Source organism: Ursus americanus, chromosome 7, assembly GCF_024610735.1.
Source record: "Ursus americanus isolate L20-20 chromosome 7, mUrsAme1.1.p, whole genome shotgun sequence".
In the NCBI taxonomy this organism is placed as follows: Eukaryota; Metazoa; Chordata; class Mammalia; order Carnivora; family Ursidae; genus Ursus; species Ursus americanus.
Genome location: NC_142133.1, coordinates 20,719,340 through 20,741,623, shown reverse-complemented (window position 1 = coordinate 20,741,623; position 22,284 = coordinate 20,719,340). Strand labels below are relative to the sequence as shown.

The following is a 22,284-nucleotide window of genomic DNA, read 5'->3' as shown; positions in this document are numbered from 1 at the left end:
GGCTACAGATTTTTCTTTTGTCATCCTCATCTCCTTCTTCTGCTCCTTCAGCAGGTTTTTTAAGATATAATTCACATACCCTACAATTCCCTAGACCATTTAAGGTGTACAATTCAATGTTTTCTAGTATATTCACAGATATGTGCAACCATCATTACAGTCAGCTTTAGTTTGTTTTCATCACTTCAAAAAAAAAAACCATACTTTTTAGCTATTACTTCCCCCATCTCCTCCCCCCACACCAGCCCTATAACAACTAATCTACTTTCTGTCTCTATGGATTTCTCTATTCTGGACCTTCTATATGAACAGAATATCATATCATGTGTGGTCTTTCATGAGTGGCTTCTTTCACTTAACCTAATGTTTTCAAGATTCATCACATTGTAACATATATTACTATGTTATTCCTTTTTATGGCCAAATATTATACCATTGCTATTATATGGATATCCCATATTTTCTTTAACCATTTGTTAGTTGATAGACATTTGGTTTGTTTCTATCTTTTGACTATTATGAATAATGCTGTTTATATACATTTGTATGCAAGTTTTGTGTTTCATTTCTCCTGGACATATAAATAGGAGTATAACTGCTGGATCATATGGTAAGTCTATATTTAACGTTTTGAGGAAATGCCAGACTGTTTTTCAAAGTGACTGCATTATTTTACATCCCCATCAGCATGGTAGAAGGGTTCCAATTTTTCCACATCTTCAACATTTGTTATTATATAACTTGTTGATTTTAGTCATCTTAATGGGTGAGATGGTATTTCATTGTTTCTGATTTGCATTTCCTTGATGACTAGTGGTGTTGAGTATTTTTTTATGGGCTTACTGGCCACTTGCATATCTTCCTTATAAAAATGTCTATTCAGATCCTTTGCCCATTTTTAAATTGGGTTATTTACCTTTTATTACTTAGTTGTAAGGATTTTATATATTTTAAATATAAGTCCCTTATCAGATATATGATTTCCAAATAACTGAAATGTTGAGATTATTCTTCCTCATCAACAACTAGCATATAGTGCCAAGATTAGATTAATGGTCACAATCCTCTAGTGACACTCAAGTAAATATTCCGAACACAGTTACTAGATGAATTCAGTCTTCATCTGGCATTTATTTCTTGTGTTTGCAATACATTTTAGAATAGAATTGTAAACAACAGCTAGTCCTTCTTAGACTTGTAATTACACATCAATACAGGGCCCTAAAAAGATCCTAACTCTAATTGAGTCCCTGGCATTTCATATAACCACAAAATCCATTGAAGAGACTAGAATAGTTGGAGGATTAGTCTCCAGAAATGGATTTTCCTCTTTCCTATTTCTTCAGAGACCTACTGCTGAAGCTCTCGTCAAAGCAGGGACTCGAAAAATTGCAAGAAAAAGAAATATTCCACATCTCACAGCAATCAAATAGGCTTCACAGTTATTTCTCACATCTAACTGAATTTATATGTATGTATATTACTTCTATATATTCATTCACAAGTACATATTCTATTTAAAATCTCTTCTTTGTAAAAAGGTTTCAGCAGTTGGATCTGAAGATAGTTTCTGAAGCAGGATGATGAGTTTACATCAATCTATTCGTATACCTTTGTTTTGTTTCCATAGGATTTAGAGGATAGAAATGGAACCCTTGGCTCTAGGATACATCAGTACAGACTGGGTGACACTGGTTTTTCTCCCATTGCCTCTCTGGCATTAACAGATGCCATGTCTGCTGTTTTAATACTGGTCAGTTGATTCATCCTAATCACGGATCCTTTGCTAATGGTTATTTTGAAGGCATCGCTCAACCATTACAGTTGAGAAAGCTCCAGTATATTTTTGGCATTCTTCATGAGCCTTTATTTTGCCATCATTACACAGTTTGTACGAAGCTTTCATGGACACGTTTCAATGGCTTGCTATGTCTTTTAGATGTGATCAAACAAGGCCTCATACTAATCAGCAAATAACTCTCTTGAGTCGACTTGGGATTCTCACTTGCTGGTCCCTACACTACCACCCTTTACCTTATTGGGTAGCTCCAGTGTTTCATCCATCTACACCCACGGATGGCTATGCTTACAGAAACAATTTTCTTCACTTGTACATTTTCTTCAGTGACAAGAAATCTTTGACCCTTAACCTTTGTTTTCTGGTTTTGGTTTTCTTAAAAATTATTATCTCAAGTTCAGGTTTAAATTAGACAGACTGGTATAAGATTCCAACTAAGAAGACACATGCATCCTCTTACAAAATTGAAATTCCACAAATGGTAACTTAATATACCAACTGTAATATTAGATGCATATATAATTACATCCAAGGAAATAATATCAAGAGTAAGACAAGAAAGGCCAGTGTCTTCATCTCTTAGGATGCTGTAGTATCATCGTAGAAAATAAGCGCTGACATTCAAAATATTTTCCGAAATTTTTGTGAGCTTGTTTACTTTGCAACTTGTCACCGCTGCTACTACACCTCCTGAACAAAAAGATCTTCCGAAGGTCCTCTGCTGGCTAAATAACCTTCTTTCTGCAATGTTATTGATTTTACAGTGCTGCAGTTTAGTTTCCTCCAGGCCTTTTCCTCCAGGCTACCCTTTACTTCCTAAGGCAATAACCATTTTTAATCTTGCCAACCAAGCAAGAGATGGTTTGCTGACAAGAACCCAGCTGCCAAGCCCCTAGCACTCTCTTAGTTCTTCAATTGCACTCAAAGAAAAATGTGACAGATCAGCAGCAAACTTCTTGTTTGTTTTCAGATTGACCTGCTACTCATATTTTAGGGAAAGAGAAATATGTTCATATTTGAAGAGATGGAGTATGGAAACTTTGCCTAAGATAATTTAAGTTGCATCCCCAGGAGTCAAGTATTCCCAACCACTCATTTCTCTCCCTCAAACTTTTTTTCCTACAATTCTCAACACCTGTGTGTCCTTAACGCTATTTCTAACAGTGAAGTTTGGAATGGTCCTGCTATAATAGCTTGAATGTTGGTGTTGCCTCAAAATTCATATGCTGACAACCTAGTGCCCAAGGTGATGGTATCAGGAGGTGGGGCCTTTGCAAGGTGATTAGGACATGAATGCAGAGTCCTCATGATTGGAATTAGTGTCCTTACAAAGAAGACCCCGGAACGATCATTACGCCTTCCATCATTTGAGGACATAATGAGAAGTGGGCAGTTTGTAAGCCAGAAGAGGGCCTTCGCTAGAACCCAACTATGCCAGCATCCTGATCTTGGACTTTTAGTTTTGCAGAATTGTGTTATAAGCATCCAGTCTGAGGTATTTTGTGACAGCAGCCCAAACATACTGAGATAGGTTCTCAGAATTACCTTCCTTTTCAGATAAGAAAATGGAGGTCACAAATTGAGAATTTTTTTGAAGTGAAATAATCCACGGAGATAAACCATGTTTATAGTTTTGAAAGCATGAGTTTAAAAATGAGAACAAAATGTTACTCCGTTATATCAAAATATCTTGATTTTTAAATAATTACACACATAACATGGGAATTGTAGTTTGCAGTATTTGTGTGGTTTTGGTATATTGCCCTCAAAATGAGTGGAAACTATTCCCTCTTCTTCTATTTACTGAGATAGTGTAAATTCGTGTTAATTCTTTAAATTCTCCAGTGAAAATATGTAAGCCTAGGGGATTTTTGTTTTTGTAGTTGTTATTGTTTTTTGTTTTGGTGAGGGAGGAACTTTGTAACAAATTAAATTTGTTATATACAAATTAAATTTGTTTAATAACAGCACCATTCAAGTTAACTATTGCTCTTTCCTCAAGTTTACTAATTTTTATCCTATGTAGTCTCTGCTCTACTTTAAGACAATCCAGTGAGGTTTTTACTTTATTACATATTTCAGTTCTAAAATTTCCATTTGTTAATTCTTTATAACATATTTCTTTACTAAGATTTTCTCTTTTATTTTTTCATTTGTTTTAAGAGGATTTGTAACTGCTTCTTAGAGCATTTTTATAATGATTATTATAAAATTCTTGTTAATCTCAGTGTTGTTGGCGTCAATTGATTGTTCTATCTTTCAAGTCGTGTTTTTTATTAGTTCATAGTATTATAAGAAACTTTTGTTGTATTTCTGACATTTTTCACATTGTCATAGAAGACACCTGATCCCATTTAAAATTTCTGCTTTAGCAGGTAGTCACACTATTAGGCACAGCACATAGACATCTGACTACTTTTGTAAGTTGTAATTCCAACAACTGTTTCGTTTTCAGAGACGGGGCAATGGTTGTTCTGGTGTGTTTTGTTCTCTTGTGACGCCTGAAGTTGCCAGTTGGGCTTCTCAGTAGAAATGAGCTGGGGATACAATTCTACCCAAACTCTGCTGCTGCTACTGCCACTGTGTGTGGTTTGGCCCACCTGCTGCCTTTGTTGTGTGACAAACTGCTGATGTGGACACCACAGCAGACCCAGGCCTGTGACCCTAGGCGTGTATCCTGTAGGGGCAGGGCTGTTGCTGCTGCTGCTGCTGAGGCAGACTGAGCTGCCATTGTCACAGGTGTCGGGCACAAGAGTGGTCTCTGCTTAGGATTCACTTTGCCATTGTGCACAGGCTATCAGAAGAAGTGGTGTGTGGGATGGGTTTGACTGCTCGGCTCTGCTGCTGTTATCACTGTGGATAGGTCAGTCTCTACTTCTAGTGGATGAATAATGGGGATGGATTGGCCCGACTAGACTTTGCTGATGTTATTCATACAGGCAGATCAGATACACAATAATCTTTTAAACTTACACTGTATAGAGTAAAATTAAATGAATATGTAGCAGAATCCTTACACTATTTTTAAAAAATTCTCTATATTAACATTGTGTAGTAAACCTTGGCCTGATGCAACTTGGAAATACTCTCTTTTCTGTTTTGATCCAATATTTTCCTTCTGTGTTTTTCAGAATCTTTTGGTTCTCTTCTGCATGTCACCTGATATTATTGTCCTTCACAATCTGTACTAGGAGAGCCATGCCTTTGAATATAACCCTTTTTACTGTTTGGAGAATTTCTTAATATCAACACCATAAAGTTAATTTTAAATATGATCTTTATCTACCATATTAATAAGGAAGCTTCACTTTTTTAAAATATGCTCTGCAAATGTCTACTGCTACTTATACATTTTCCTAAATGTATCATGATAACCTTTATCTCATGCTCCAATATCTGCCTCTGTCTATCTATTATTTAGTAATGGAGGGGTTATTTGGCATGCAAAGTAACTTTTTGGTAATGGTACAAAATTTGCTCTAACTTCTGACCAGAAATATATATGCCATTGTCTTTTCTCTTTTGTCACTATGAACTATCATATGGAACAGGAGCGCAAGACATTTTACACTGGGACTGTTGTATACACAATGAGAAATTGGCTTCATAGCACATATATGTCTATGTGGTCAGATAGATACGATTGTTAATCAATGTACACTTTAAATTATTTTGCTTTCTTCTACCTTTTCTAAACATGACTAATCAAAATTTATTTTAAGTGTTTGTGTCCCTGATTTCACCAAGCACCAATTAAAGTTATGAAAGCTAATTTCATTTATTTGACTTTTTACTCCAGTTCTAAGTGTCAGTTAGTACTTTTATCCAATTTAGTATTAAATGTAACCCAGACTATTCTGTATTTAACCATTTATTTGACTCACCAAGCCTGCAGTATTTTTTTATTACTAATTCAGGGGAAATGCTATTCCAATCCACTATACAAAATAACACAGATAATTAAAGCATAAATCAACTCAATTATTTTCCTAAAAATAGGAGAAATTTTATAATCATTTTTGCTTTTCCCATAATGCTATTTTTCAAATTGCTTGATCAATCCAGAAGTCAAGGTAGGAGAGCTTGATGAGTCAATACTAATATGCGATTTTATTTTCATTTTTAAAAATCTGTAAGAAGATACATTTTGGAGGAAAGACGGCATTGAATAAATTAAAAAGTGATTGATATTTCAGTTTACGCATATCAAATCTGGGAAATGTGAATTTCTTTGTTTAAAAAATAGTTAAAAAGACCTAAATGAAATAAAGAACAAAGCAGATTCTTTGTTATCCATGTTTTAGCATTTCCTTCTCTTGCAACTAATTGTATGATATATTATGACTTCCTCCACTTCTGTACCTCCTTTTACAACTGTCCCTGCCTCTGAAATGGTCTTTTCAGACCCAGCTAAAATACCATGCACAGATGGAGCCTTCTCTGCTCAGCCCAGTGGAGTGTGAACTCTCTCTCCCACTGGATCATTTATTTTTCTGCTTCTCTTTAATTTGGCCCTTCATTGAAGGCCTATGTCACTGTTTGTTATTTACCTTTGAAAAATGGAAATGATAATACTTAAATTTTATTGTTGGCGTCAACTTTAAGAAGCATTTATACACTCACACACACACACATACAAGAGTATATATGTTGCTTTGGTGTGAATTAGCATACACTAATTTCCCTCCTCTAATCACAAACTTCTTAGTAATTATTTAGCATTGAGATTTCCCAGGTAAAATTTGAAAATTGATGTACATTTCACAGACTTATACTAAAGATTATAAGGGATTATACATGAAACATAACATAGGCACATGCTATGTGTTCACAAAAGTATATATTAGAGTAATGAAAGACACGGAGTTCTATCATTGCGGCCTGGTCTTATAGGCTGGTCATAGAATGTTGGACTGTTTCCACAATAACCAGAACTGTGGGTAAGCACTACTTGACCTTTGGAAGGTTCCAACATTCCTCTTCTTTGCTGGCATGGTTATAGTAAAATTGCAGTATGCTGTGATGGTTAAGAGCATGGATCTTAAAGAAGAAAGGCTTCCCTTTGACTGACAAAATTGTCAAATATTATTGTATTACCTTGGCACTTTCTTAAACCTCTCTAGGCCTTAGTTTCTTCAAGTGAAGACATGAACATCATTTCTCATCAGGGAAATGCAAATCAAAACCACAATGAGATCTCACCTTACACCAGTTAGAATGGCTAAAATAAAAATGACAAGAAATAACAAGTGTTGGTGAAGATGTGGAGAAATAGGAACCCTTGTCCACTGTTGGTGGGAATGCAAACTGGTGCAGCCACTGTGGAAAACAGTATGGAGGTCTCCTCAAAAATTAAAAATAGAATTACCATATGATCCAGTAATTCCACTACTGGCTACTTACCCAAAGAAAATGAAAACACTAATCCAAAGAGATATATGCACCCCTATGTTTACTGCAGCATTATTTACAATAGCCAAGATATGGAAGCAACCTGTCTCCATCAGTAGATGAATGGATAAGGAAAATGTGGTGTGTGTGTAACTATGTCTATATGTATGTCTTTATCTATCTATCTATCTATCATCTATCTATCTACATCTATCTATCTATGTATATCTATCTATCTATGCATATATATAATGGAATATTATGCAGCCATAAAAAGATGAGATTGTGCCATTTGAGACAACATGGATGGACCTAAAGGGTATTATGATAAGTGAAAAAAGCCAACCTGAAAAATACAAATATCATATGATTCCACTCATATATGGAATCTGAAAAAACCCAAAACAAACAAATGAAAAAACAAAAAGCAGAATCAGACATAAATACAGAGAACAGACTGATGGTTGTCAGAGGGGAGAGGTGTGAGGGCTTGAGAAAAGTGGGTGAAGGGGAGTGGGATACAAAGTCTTCAATTATGGAATGAATAAGTCATGGGAATAAAAGGCATAGCATGAGGAATACAGTCAATGATACTATAATAGCAATGGTACAGGACAGATGGTAGCTACACTTGTGATGAACATATCATAATATATAAAGTTGTCAAATCTAAGTTGTATGCCTGAAACTAATGTAAGATTCCATGTCAACTATACTCCCAATTAAAAAAAAATGAAAATTTTAAATAGTCTATTAATAATACAAATTAATTGGAAAATTATAAAAATTAAATGAGAGAAAATGTGCAAAATGCTTAGTGTCCATTAAAATTGTTTGTGTCAATTAAAAGCACCTGTTGTTATTAAGTATTAATCTTTGGATTATTAATGTAATGTTTAGACATGCTTTATTTTATTTTTGTTGGTTTAAAACAGAGAAGGATAAAGAGTATATTTGTTACTGCTCTCACAGAAGAAACTTTCATAAGGGTAAAAAAGATGTGATTTTCTTCACCTTCTCTTCTAAGATTCATTAATCACAGATATCATCATCTAAGTCTGACCAAATTTTTGCACATGATTTGTAATTCCACAATCTGATTAAGACTCTTGAAAAAGGTAAGAGGTTACAGGATTCAATATTCTCAAATATATATAGAGCATCAGAAATAGTTTTATTTAAAAGGATAATATAACATTTAGACATGGGTAAGAAATAGCATAATTGCAAAAACATATTATGGTTAATATACATAATTTCAACCTGCTAAGAAAACCACTTCTTGGGACTGCTTTTTAGGTCATGTTAATATATCCTCTCAAATGGAAAGATAATTGATTTGGGAATTTTAGACCAAAGGTGGATTGCAAGTAGGAAGATCTGATTTGATCACTATGCCCATTGGATATTTCATGAAGCCTTAAAAATAGGTTATTCCTCTAAAATCATTTGATCAGCTGATCCCCTGATATATGTTTGGGAGACACTAAGTTTGGCAGGAGGAAATTATTAAGTCACTTTTTGTATTCCCATCTCGAGCTTACTATGCATTTTAGATTTAGTCAGAAGAAGAATTTGAAAGGTATATTCTATACACATTCAACGTGTATAGAATGAGTACCAAGTATAAAAATTATCATAGGCCTGAGGGATACATGGATGGCCAAGACAGACATGAACTCTGCTTTATTAGAGTTTATATTTCAGAGAATATAGAAGGAAAATAAATAATTTAAAAGTCTAAGATAAAATGTAGGGAGCGATAATGCCAAGAAAGAAAGAAAGAAAGAAAGAAAGAAAGAAAGAAGGAAAGAAAGAGAACAAGAGAAGAACTGATGTAATTGAGGGTAATTGAGGGAATGATGATAATTTATATTGGGACAGACAGGGAAGACCTTAGTGGGGAAGCTGAGGTCTGAACAATAAGAAGGAACAGCTGAGGATTTGCCTGGTAGTGGAACATCTGTACAGAGGAAGCAGTAAATATAACAGTCCTAATGTGGACATAAGATTGCTGTGGACGGCCAATGAAAAGGTAAATTTGTGCTTGATGAGGTTGTACAGATAAAGAGCCCAGATCAGGGAAAACATTTTAGGACACTAAAAAAGATTGGATTTTACACTAAGTATAATGAAACATATATAGGTATATGAGTTTATTAATTTAATACACATTTTAAAGCATCTAATATATGAAAGACACTATAACTGGTGCTATAAGAGATGTGGATATGAAACGAAAACATAGGAGATGTCATATAGAGACACATGTAGTATGTGACTATAAAGAAAATAATTCCCCACATTAAAAAAAAATGTGAGCAGAATACACAGAGAATTCAGAAAAGGATACATGTATTTGAGCATTGAGATGTGCATTAGTGAAGACATATTTGCATTGGGCTTTTAGTATTTGCAAGACTTTGCTAAGCTGAAGAAAGACAAAAGAAAGCAGAAAATGAATAACAGTTTCAGAGATTGGGAGAGACTACTTTTTTATGCAACAGCTGTTATTTTTTCCCCAATTTTACTGAAGTAAAATTGCCCTAAAAATTGTATATATTTAAGGTATAAGACTTGATTGTGGTGATTAGTCTATAAAAGAGAGGCTTTTACTGCAACACAAGGCAAACTTAGAAATGTAACAAGTCTGGAAAGGTAATGGGACTAGATCAGGATGACTCTTAAGTGCTAAGTTAGGAAGTTAGGGTTATTTTTCTTTCTGTTATGTTGGAAGAACACTGGTAGCTTTGAGTGGGAGACTCAGATCCAGATATGCTTTAGAAAGGAAAGATGAGAGCAGCAGTTTGAAAGGGGCTGGCAAGGCAGATGAGGAAGAAAGGTGAATGAAGGACTGTGTGGCACCATGGACAAAGTCAGGTGCTATGGAACCTAATTATAAAATAACTGGTGCGTCACCCCTTCATTTCTGTTTCCCTCTGTCCTGTATCAGCGCTTCACAACTGGAACATTCCCATCTGTCTCTACTTGATGTCTCTCTCATCACAGAGTCACCATGAAAACAGTCCAAAAACATAGGCATTTTCATATTAGGCAACAGGCAAAAAATAGTCAGTTTTCTGAGACTAACAAAAAAAAATCCAACTCTAATGTGGTATTAAAAATCTTCTAACATCTTGTTTCTTGCAATTCCCTTCACTCACTTCACCCATTGTTTACTGGATTACTTACAGTTTCATAAACACAGTATGAACTTCAATTCTTCTTGGTCTTTGTTCTTCATCTCTCTACAGCCTGTGGTGTTTGGCACTGTTTTCTTCACCTGTTGCTAAATGGCTCATTTCAAAGACAAACTTATTTCACATCTCCTCTGGTAATTTCTCAAACTTGTCATCCAAAAGTACTTGTTCCTTATTCTTGTTATCTCAATACTTTGTTCAGAGAGCTACTACACGCCAATCCCTGTTGCCTTCAAAAAAATGTTACCTCTGGCCCAGACTCTCCTCAGAATATCAAAAGGGTTTTTGATTGGGATGACGAAAAAGTTCTGGAAATAGTGCTGATGGTGGAACAACACTGTGACTGTACTTAATGCCACCGAATAGTGCATTTAAAAATGATTAAAATGGTAAGTCCTAAGGTATGTACATTTTACCACAAAAAATAAAATAAAAATCTTGCATCAAAACAAAAAAAAGATGAAATATTATTAACATTTTCATCAGGAACAAGAGAAGAATACTTCATCATCAGTACTTGTCAGTTGGAGGTCTTAGTGAAAGAAGGAAACCAAGAAAAATGAATGAGGCACATGGATTAAAAAGAAAGTCAATATTTTCAGAGAAAAAAGGTTGCCCCCATATGTTAAGAATCCAAGACATGCAACCGACATATCTGAAATTTCTTATTTAACATTTCTTCCAAAAAAAAAAAAAACACTGAAGGCAAAAAGAGGCAAAATTGTAAGTTATAAATGAACACAAAATGTTCTTTTTGGATGGTTAGTAAATATATGATTATTATATCGTTCTCTTATTCTGTGAGTATGTTTAGCTTTTACCACGGGAAGGGGAAATGGAAATTAGTTCCTGGTAGTTTTATATGTAAATTGTTTCAAACATTAAAAAAAAAGTATATATATATATATATGCACTACTTATCACATTCCCTAGCAGACAGAAAGAAGATCCCATAAAAATTTCAAGAAAATGGCAAAGATAGTACTTAAATACAATATTTAAAAACCTAAATAAATTGAACTGCAGGAGTATTATGACCAAGCATTATCATTCTTGGAATTAAGAGCACAACGTTAAGAAGTTTGTTAATTTAATTCAACATATTAATAAAGAAGAAAAAACACATATTACCATCTTGTGAGGTACTCAAAAGAAAGAACCATCTAATGAAAACCAAATTATTCTTGACTAAAAATGAGAACACTTAATGAATATTACTATGCTCATTATAAAAAACAATGCCTAAATTCTCAACTTGTGGTAAAGGCCAAATTTTCCCACGTGAATTAAGAAGAAGCAAAAGAGCCTCTACCATTACCATTACCATTTTCCTTGAAAAATTTAGACACTGCATAAAGACAAGACATCAAAATAAAAGGGACAGGTATTCTTAAAGGGAGAATAACTGTATCTATATTTGCTACTGATGTCACTGCATGCCTCGAAAATCCAATCAAAACAACAAAGAAACAATTGCCAATAAGAGCATTCAATAAGGTGACTGCCACGCAAAACAAAAAAACAAAAACATTTTTATACATAAATATAATGGTAGAAATATTCTATTTATGATATTCAAAGACAAAATACCAAAAAGTAGGTTTAACAAGAAAGTTACCAGATCCATGCAAAAAAAATATATCAATAGTATGGAACATAAAAAAAATTGTCCTAAAGTTAATTAATATTGATTGAAAAATGATTGAAAATATTGGTCAATTGCTCTTAATATTTTGTATTTTTATATGTTATGATTTTAGAGTAGGAAATCTCCAAATAGTATATATGCAGTAAAAACAGGTGCAAAAACAGCAACAAAACCAGAAATAAGTACAGCATTATAAAATGTAAAATCTTATAATTTTCTTCGATTGAAAATCCACAGCAAATAATGAAATTCACTTTAGCTCTCTATATAAATGTCTGCTGTCTGTCAAATTTCAGAAGACAGTTTATTCGTGTGGCCTTTGAGCAGAATTTAACTTTAAAGTAGTATCTGATTAAGTAACATTTTTATTTACATCAATTTCATTTACTTTTCAGGTGAATTCTTAATCTCATGACAGTGCTAAGTAGGGGTAATGTGATTTAAAAGATTTTATTTTCCAACAGTTTCAGTATATGCAACTGAGGAGAGAAAAATGTGTGATCTTCTTAGAAATGGTACGCTGTTTATATGTCTTTATATGTGGGTAGTGTTTCTACACATTTTGTTACAGTCTAAAAGTAAAATAGTTGAAAATTCAGTTCTTTTTATGCTTATAAATTAAGTTTGCACTTTTTTCCAGAAATGAAACAAAAAAAATCAGGCTATGACTTTTTGAAATGCAAGTAAATTGAACTTGGTATATTGGGACAAAGTAAATATTCTAGGAATCTAATTATAATTGAGACATCACCCTGAATTAATCCAAATGCAGGATGTAATCAAACAACAAAGTCAATCCAGATGAAATCTTATCTTATTGTGAGTAATAGATTTTAAGTACTGTAACAATTAAAAATGGTAACAATTGTTACTCTAAATATTTGTTTTATGGTATTTATCTATCTACCTTTCTATTATTTATTTATTTGTTTATTTATTTATTTATTTATTTATTTATTTATTTATTTATTTATGTTTTCTTTCTCATAATAAATGTACTCCAAGACAGAAGGAAAAATACTGGAAAAAGTTTGTCAACACAATAAATACCTTATTGTTGAGCATGACAATAAAATATATGTCAAATTTTCAGTAACACTGAAATAGTGACATTTTAAATTATGCATTATTTTGACTTAATTTGTATGGATTTATTAGGACGTTCTTAAGAAATCAATGTATTCTGGTAATTCTTGTTAGCAAACTCTTTGTTTAAACAATTAATTTTAATATAACAACTGACTATTCAACAGGTTTAGGCAGAATATAACACAACTAAGTTTAGAATGGCTATCAAAAGATCACATTGAATTCACTTAATGAATAAGAAAGGAGAAAAAGAGGAATAGAAAATTAAAAGAAAGGAAAACATAGAAAAACAAAACCAAAATGGCAGATGAAATCAACCGTAACAATAGTAAAATTAAATGTGAGTACAGTAAATAACATAATCCAAAGGCAGAGATTGTAAGACTGGATTGAAAAATAAACAAAAAAACTAGATCTAACTGTATACCTGTATGACTTTTACAGGTGATACGCTTTATATTCAAACATACAGAGAGGTTGAAAGTAAAAGGATGGAAAAAAATATATACCTGCAAACAGCAACCATAAGATAGCTAAAATGATGATATCAATAAAAGACAAAATGGAATTTAGGATAAAAATATTACTCCAGGTAAAAGGGGACATTTTATAGTGATAAAATAGTCCATAAATTAGGAAGATAAAGTAATTATAAACAAATGGACCTAAAAAGTGAACTCCAAAATATATAGAATGGAAGGAAGTTGACGGAACTGAAGGGAGAAAGAGATAATTTAACAATAACTGTTGAGATTTCAATACTACACTTTTAAGCATGGATAGAGCCACTAGGTTGAAATTCAACAAGGAAATAGAATATTTAAACATCAGTATAAACTATTTTGACCTGGAAGACATTTATACAACATTCCACACAAGAGAAGGCACATTTTCTTCTCATGTGTACATGGAACATTCTCCAAGATAGACCATAAGTAAGACCATAAAACAAGCCGCAATAAATGTAAAACGATTAAAATTATACAAAGTATATTCTGCAGCTAAATACTACTAGAAATACAGTAAGAGTTCAGCAATGTTGGAGGGTACAAGATCAAAGTAAAAAATCAACTGTATTTCTATAGGCTAGCAATGAACCATAAGCTAAGTAAAAATAATTCCATTTTGAAACAAATGAAATTAAAACAATTTCATTTAAAGTAGCATAAAACGGAATAAAATGCCTAAGAACAACTTTAACCAAAAAAGTAAAGTAGATCTGAAAGTAGATCAGAGCAGATCTGAAACCTAAACAATATTGTTGAAAAACATTTTAAGAGACCTAAATAAATGGAAAGATATCCCAAAGATATTCTCAAAGATACTGATGGGAAATTTAATACTGTTAAAATGATAATATTTCTCAAAAAAATCTATAGATTCAATTTAAGCCCTATCAAAATCCCATCTATTTTTTTAAAGAAATTGACAAGTTGATCCTAAAATTCATATGGAAGAATAAGAGACAAATAATAGTCAAAATAATACTTAAAAAAAAGAACAAAAATAGAAGATTCACAGGTCTTGATTTCAAAAACTACTATAAATATATAATTATCATGATAATTTAATTCTAATTTAAGGATAAGAATATAAATTAATGAAATAAAATTTGGAAACCAAAAATAAACTCTCATATTTATTGGTTAATTGACAAGAGTTCCAAGGCAATTCAATAGGAAAAGAATATTTTCAACAAATGGTGCAGGGACATCTGTTTATCTACAAGGAAAAGAATAAATCTGTGCCCATAATTCATCATCCCATAATTAAAAATTACTGGAAATCATTCATAGACATAATGCAACAGCCAAATCTACAACTTTTAAAAGAAAGATAGGGATAAATCTTCATGAACTTTGGTTAGAAAATTTCTTAGATATGAGAAGTAACCAAAAGCAAAAGCGACAAAAGAAAAAATACATACATTTGTACCTCAAAGGATATCATCAAGAAAAGGAAACGGTAACCCACAGAATGGGAGGAAATATTTGCAAATAATATACCTGATAAAAGACCAGTATCCAGAATATATTAAAATCTCTTACAATTCAACAACAACAAAAAAGACATATAAGCCATCTACAAAGTGGTTACAAGATATAAAGAGGCATTTCTCTGGGGAAATGAACAAGGGGCCAGTAAGCACATGAAAAAATACTCAGAATCATTAGCCATTAAAAAAAATGAAAATCAAAACCACAATGCGATATCACTTCACACACTCTAATATGGCTATAACCAAAAGCACATTTAATAGCAAGTGTTGGTGAGGATATGGAGAAATCTCAACCTTATACTTTGCTGGTAGGACTGTAAAATGGTGCAGCCACTATGGGAAACAGTCTGGCATGTCCTTAGTTGGTTAAACGTAGACTCCAGTTCCACTCCCAGGTATATATTCAAGAGAAATAAAAACATATGTCTATACAAACACTCATATACGAATATCAGAGAAACATTAATAGCTAAATAAAGAAATGCTCCAAATGTCCATCAACATGTGAGTATGTAAAATATGGCATATAAAATGAAATATTATTCAGCAAATAAAAGGAATGAAGTGCTGATACATGCTACAACATGGATGAAACTTGAAGGAAAAGAAGCCGGATCCAAAAGGCTATGTATTGTATAATTCCATTTATACAAAATGCCCAGAAGATATAAATATATAGAGACAGAGAGTAGGTTTATGGTTTCCTGGACCTGAAGATGCGGGGTAGGGGTGGGTCAGAGCAAATGGGAAGTGAGGGCCAATGGATATAGGGTTTCTTTTCTTTCTTTCTTTCTTCCTTTTTTTTTTAGGGTTTCTTTGAAGAATGAAAAAAGCTTTCTACAATTAACTGCAGTGATGCCTGTAGAACTCTGTGAATACACTAAAATACACTGATTTGTAGAATTTAAATGGATGAGTTGTATATCCTGAATTTTATTTCAATGAAGCGGTTACAAAACCAAACCAAACCAAAGACTGCAATAGTCAAATGAAATTCTTTTGAAACTATCCCCATCTGAAGTTTCTAGTTCTATTTCCCAGGACTCTTAGTCATAAAATTCACTCCTGACAAACTTCTGTTTTCTCACTGTTATTTTGTTAAGGCTGGAATGCCCCTGCCTTTATTTCCACAGTCAAATCCTACAAAGACTCACAGCCTTTCCTGATCTTCACATCCAGGCTTCTCATTTCTGAACTCCCACGTACCTCTACCCCTTCTACCTAATAATGCACTCACTGTTTACATTCTATACATTGATGATAACCTATTTGGAATCTCTACAAATTTCTAAAGCACAGGCTTTGAGTGTTTTCCATTTATTTAATGTTCTCAATGTTAGCATAGTGCCAGGCATCTTGTAACAATTCAACAAATGTGTGCTGAGTGAATGAGCTATTACTTAAAAAGATCCAATGACTCTAAACAATAATGGATGTGGCACGAGGCTTCCTGTCATACACACAATCCTAGGATGTTCTGCTGAGCTAGCATTCACCCTCCCAAACAGTATCTAATTATTCTGTTAGCCAGAAACCTACGTCGAGCTACCCCACCAAGCAGAATTCCCACACTGGGCTTCGATATCACCCACTGAACAGACTAGTCCACAGACTGTTGCCTGAGATGGAGGAACCCATCCCACTGAATGGTTTCCAGTATAGTGCCATAGTGGAGTGCAGTTACATGTTATCTAAGAGGTCACAGAGTGTATTGATTAGATTCATCTTTATAACATTAGTGATGGAACTACGTTATATACATAGCAGCCCTTTAACAATTATTTCCTGAATATTGAATAAATACAGTATACAAGACAATGTGGGTACAGGTATTTCCCCCTACCCATGGTGGCTTTTATCAGAAACAGTGCTCAGCAAAGATTGTTTATGACAACAGTTCATGTGATATGGTGTATAAATTTTTTGTGAGCTCATCTTGATTATTCCTATCAATGTGACTAGATGTGAGCTGCATATATAGGTAATTTATAAATTTTATTTTGAGATAAGAGAAGGTTTCTGGCTAACCCTGACTTAAATTAATGAAAAGAGTTTTTTAATTAGGAAACGCACAAAATATCCAGCTTTTTTTTTGGTGACCAACATCGAGTTTTTTTTTTTTAATTTATTTCTAGTATTTTTTGTTTTTGTTTTAAAAACATATTTTGTTATTTTCTACTTAAGAGTTTTTCACTTAACACTTAGTGATTGCTCTAATTTCCTAACCTTTTTTGAGTAAGGTTCAAGGAGATATATGTAAAGATCAATGTAAAAAAGTGATATTTGTTAATGGTCAGATTTTACAGAAATAATCTGATTATTACTCCATTCTCTTGAGATAATATATTTTCTTTTTTAGTAATAAAAATGACAAATTAAATACAATTTTCTCTTCTTATTTAGAGTACCAAAATGGCATTCATCCTCAGTTCTCTAAAAAGAGATATTGCAAAGTAACAATCATACAATAATTTAATACTTACAAACTAATGCAAGCTATAAAAGCTACTCTTTCATATTTTTGTACTCTTTCCCTTGTTAGAAATGATGTAATTTTTTTTATGGAAGTGGAATGATCTAAGACTTGGTGTAAATATTTTCCAAGAGAGCATCTACCTACCCAGTCCATGTGTTCACAGAGGGGGAAATTGCTTTCTAATCTGCAGATGGCAAGAAATACCCGTTTTGCTTCTGCAGGATGGTTCATGGTTCCCTTGAAATATTCAATTCAATTTTATCCTGTATTTTTGAGAAGATGAGCATGATATTCTTTGAGATATAGGAAGTCCTTGTATATGGCCATCATAAATGACAAAGTTAAAAGAGATTTTAGTTTGAACCATAATTTCTATTCATATGAGTATGTGTCTGTTAAGTAGAAGACACTATGCTAGCTGCCAAATATCAATATTCTATATGAAGATGATAGATATTTAATAAATGTGATAGATGAATAGATAATTAGACAGATATATAGGTAATAGATTTTTTTAAATTTCCTTTTTAATTAATCAGCACTAAAAACTGAAACTAATTCTATTTCTATAGTTCATCTTCTCACTAAAAATCACACTCTGCTAGGACCCTAAACTTGCTTTCTTTCATTTTGGAGAAACTAAAAACACTAAAAGGTAATGTACCTTCTTAAACAACTTGAAAAATAATAATAATAATTTTTTTAAACTAATTTTTGCTTTGGGTAAAATACACATTGTTTTGACTTCCTTAGAAGGGAGAGCAAAGGATAAAGTGGGTACTGATCATGTGTCTCTAGCTCTAGTATGTTCCTCAATAATCTCAAAGCAATTTAAATAGCATCACAGAGCTCGTAATTTTCTTCCAGAAATGAGAAAGGTTTGCCCACCTCCCACTCCGCAACCCCTCACTACAGGACCTCATTTAGTTAGTTCTTTTTTTGCAACCAGCAACAGCAAGACTCTATCTCCAGGTAGTTACTACTTCCTGTCTTGCCTGTAGATGGGAACAGTAAAGCTGATATGAATCTCTGACACACGCAGGCCTCCATCACCTCAAATTTAGGACTTCCAAAGATATAACCTGAATTCCCATCCATGAGAAAACAAACTGTTTGTTAAGCAAGTCACACATTTCAAATGATACATGCCCACCAACCTGTCTACAGTATCACCTGTTATATTTTGTATCTCAATTTCATACTTTTTTTGGGCAAAACCACTAGGGAAATATATTCCAATAAAAACATATGATAATGCTTCTCTCTGCAGTCCATCTCATTACAGAAGCCTTGTCTTTCTAAAATGGAAAATGGATTTACATCTCTCATATTATTTCTGCCACATACCTATCAGTAAAACAGCATTTGGGTAGCTTCAAGTAAATTTAATTTTCTTTAGCTGCTTTATGAAGTGTGAGTCACTCTCAAGCAAATGATGCCACTTTGAAAGTTTGTTTTTTTGGGGGGGTGTGATATAAGCACCCCATGACTAAGTGTGTGTATGTGTGTGTACGTGTGTGTGTTTGACAATGGAGCAGGTATCATCTGACATTTTCAAAGATCTCAAAAGTCATTTCACTGTGTGACTCCCATTTGAGGGGTTTAAAAACATCAAGAGGTGTTCTAGTATTCTTCCCTGCCTTTAGTCAGGACTGTATTTAAACCAACATAGGAAACAGTTATTTCTATTTTCAAAGAAAAATAAAAAAGAAACTGCACTGGTTGGAGTTAAATAAGCAAGGAAGACTTTATTTAAGACTATTGAAATAGGAGTTAAGAGTGTTGCAATAAGGGAGAGGACCTGGATTTGAAAGCCCGGAGACAAAAGGTAGAGACTTTTTAAGCCCTGGGATTAGCTAGTGAAAAAGTACTGGAGGACTTTAGGTGGAGAGGCTGGTCAATATGATTGGGTCATCTGTGTTTGCTAATTGGCACTTATCTAAGTTAGGCTCCTACCCTCCCACAGAGACTGGGAGACAGGGCACTATCTTTCTTGAGGATTACATTTCAAAGGGATGGCCCCCAGGTCCTTGAGAAAGACAATCCTCTCTTTATAAAACTGGCAAGATCTTGGAGGCAAAATCTACACTTCAAAGGGTCAGAGAAAGAATTTATAATGGCAAGTTTTCTAAAGTAAATGCTCTAGGACAAATGGGGTCAGGGAACTATAGTCAAGAAGGAAACCGTCTGAAGTTTAGTCAAGCTAAGGGAGCCTTAAGGAAGTCTTGGTCACTGTCCTTTATGAAATACTATGTAGTCCTTTGTATAGTGACTTTACCCATCACTTACAATACCAGAATTTTTTTCTCCTCATCTTTGTACTGATTTTTTTCCACAAAAGTTTGGAAAGATGGAGTGGACGTTTGAGGTAAAATAAATGTACCAGTTAATAATGTGTACAAGTGAACAGGTCTTAGCATTTTCATCAGATTCTTTGTGCCTAAAAATGCTATGTCCTACATAAATCTTGCTAGGAATTCCTTTTGAAAATATAGTGCAGAGAGGACATTTTTGTTGTAGACCTACAGACGGAAATAAAATGTACATGTTTAAATTTAATATTTGCAGTACTTACTTACTCAACCCTTCAATAGTAACACTATGTTAAATACAATTTTAAAAAATTGTTCCCTAACAATTTACATCCTTCACTTAAAAAAATATTTAGATTATATAATAGAGCATGAAAAGTACCCAATGTAAGCCCTAGTGTGTTCTCCCGTCTCCTTTTTTTCATTATTTTCTGTCTAAGAAATGAAAGGAAAGACTGCATATATGAATTTTTAAAACACGTATACTATTACAGACTTTATCCTCACTGTTATAGCACAATAAAATATAGTCAAGTATTTCATTTGCTACAAACCATGTATCTGATTTATATTGAATATTTGGGGGACTAGAAATCATCGTTTACTGACTCTGTGTAAGAAACCAGATGGAAAATAACATTTATTGCTATATATGGTACTCTACATCAAATATTTTGAAGTTTCATCTATCTTATTTCAACCCTTTAAAAAAATCCTATAAGGTAGATCTTCTTTTTTTCCCCTCTTTTTTTAACTGTATAAAAAATCTAACTGTACCGTCTATTTGGTTAATTTAACCAACTGATTCTTTTCTGGTCCAGCAGTCTGATTACAATATAAAAACTGATTCAAACTGCTTAACCATTTGTGAATTTTAAGAAATGAAGACATTTGGCTAACGAATTCATGTTGAGTATATTATAGATTACATTATTATTCCCAACTTTTTTTGTATGTGCTAGAGGCAGATACAATTCTACCTCTTGCTTTGTGACTTGCTATACATTTGCTGGAAGAGTCTATATCTCCATGACATTGTTAGGCTTATGCAAGCGACTGATTTTAGATAATGAAATGTGAGTGGTTATGACATGTGCCACATCCGAACAGGGGCTTTTAAAGCCATTATGCGTTCTACCAGGCCACTTACTCATTTCTCTTTGCTCTAAGAATATTATGTTGCAAATAGAGAATGCTCCTCAATTCCAGACTTAAAAGACACATGGGGCAGTGCTATAGGAACGGATTCACAGCCCCTACCATATGATATGAATAGAAATAAGTGTCTGTGATTTGGGGTTCCTTGTCATAGAGGCAAAACTGAAAAATACAGTATACACCTTTGATTAAATAAATGTAGTATAAATAAGTTGATCTATCTGTCCTTAGATAGTAAAAAATTAAATACTGTAATAAATTCTATGGGGCGATGTAAAGTCTCAGTGTCACCAGGTAGACCTGAAGACCTGACCTTTATGGCTCACCTGCTTGTACCCAGTGATGTTTGTTCCACATTTTCCTTAAGCTCTTCTTTTCCTTCTCCTTCTTCTTTTTTTAAGTAGGGTCCATGCCCAGTATGGAGGCCAATGTGGGACTTGAATTCACGATCCTGAGGTCAAGACCTGAGCCGAGATTAAAAGTCAGATGCTTAACGGACTGAATCACCCAGGTGCACCTTCCTTAAGTTCTTCCTTCCAGCTTATCTCTTAACACAGGCAAAAGGCCCTATGCGCATAACATCTCATGATGGAAACTGAAACTACCCCTCAAGCAATAACAACTGCCTGGAGACAGAGCTCTGGTGGTCCAGATCACCCAGAACAGTTTGAGCTAAACCCCCAACTTGCACCTGCACAGAAGGATCACGGAGTGACCTCTGAAATGACCAACAATTATCTTTACCTCATTATAATACTACAATTTCCACCCAAGGAGGAGCACAAGCCTCATTGACATGATATACAATGTATATACAGACATATTTCTTCAAGGTCCATGTGCAACCTTATGCCTACCTCCACACACAATGACAGGGATTTCGCATCTCAATATTCATCCTAACCCTAAATAAAAGGAACTCATATATCTTTGCTCTGGGAGTCATGCTTTGGAAGTTATTCCCCATCATCTCCTTATTTGCTGCAAATAAAGTTTCCTTTGTGTGACAACTCACTGATGTGGGAAACAAAGGCAGAAGAAAAATTATTAAATGTCCTTGCTTCTTACAGTCCATTGACAAGTCCCTAAAACAGGCCTTGATGTTGACACTTGGCTAAAGGCAAAAGGCAATTTTAGCCTGACCCCCAAGATGATGTAAGTCTACTTTAACATAAAAATTCCTTTGGAAACTTCCTTTATCTCTACCCCCCAA

General features: G+C 33.7%; 1 long non-coding RNA gene across 1 annotated transcript in view; it reads right to left on the bottom strand.

The window, feature by feature from the left end:
* LOC123786109 (uncharacterized) overlaps positions 1 to 22,284 on the bottom strand; it is an 866,733-nt gene that overhangs the window by 59,737 nt on the left and 784,712 nt on the right. The window contains exon 5 of the long non-coding RNA XR_006777893.2: positions 21,398 to 21,535. This is a non-coding gene — a long non-coding RNA (uncharacterized LOC123786109). The remainder of the gene's footprint in view (positions 1 to 21,397; positions 21,536 to 22,284) is intronic.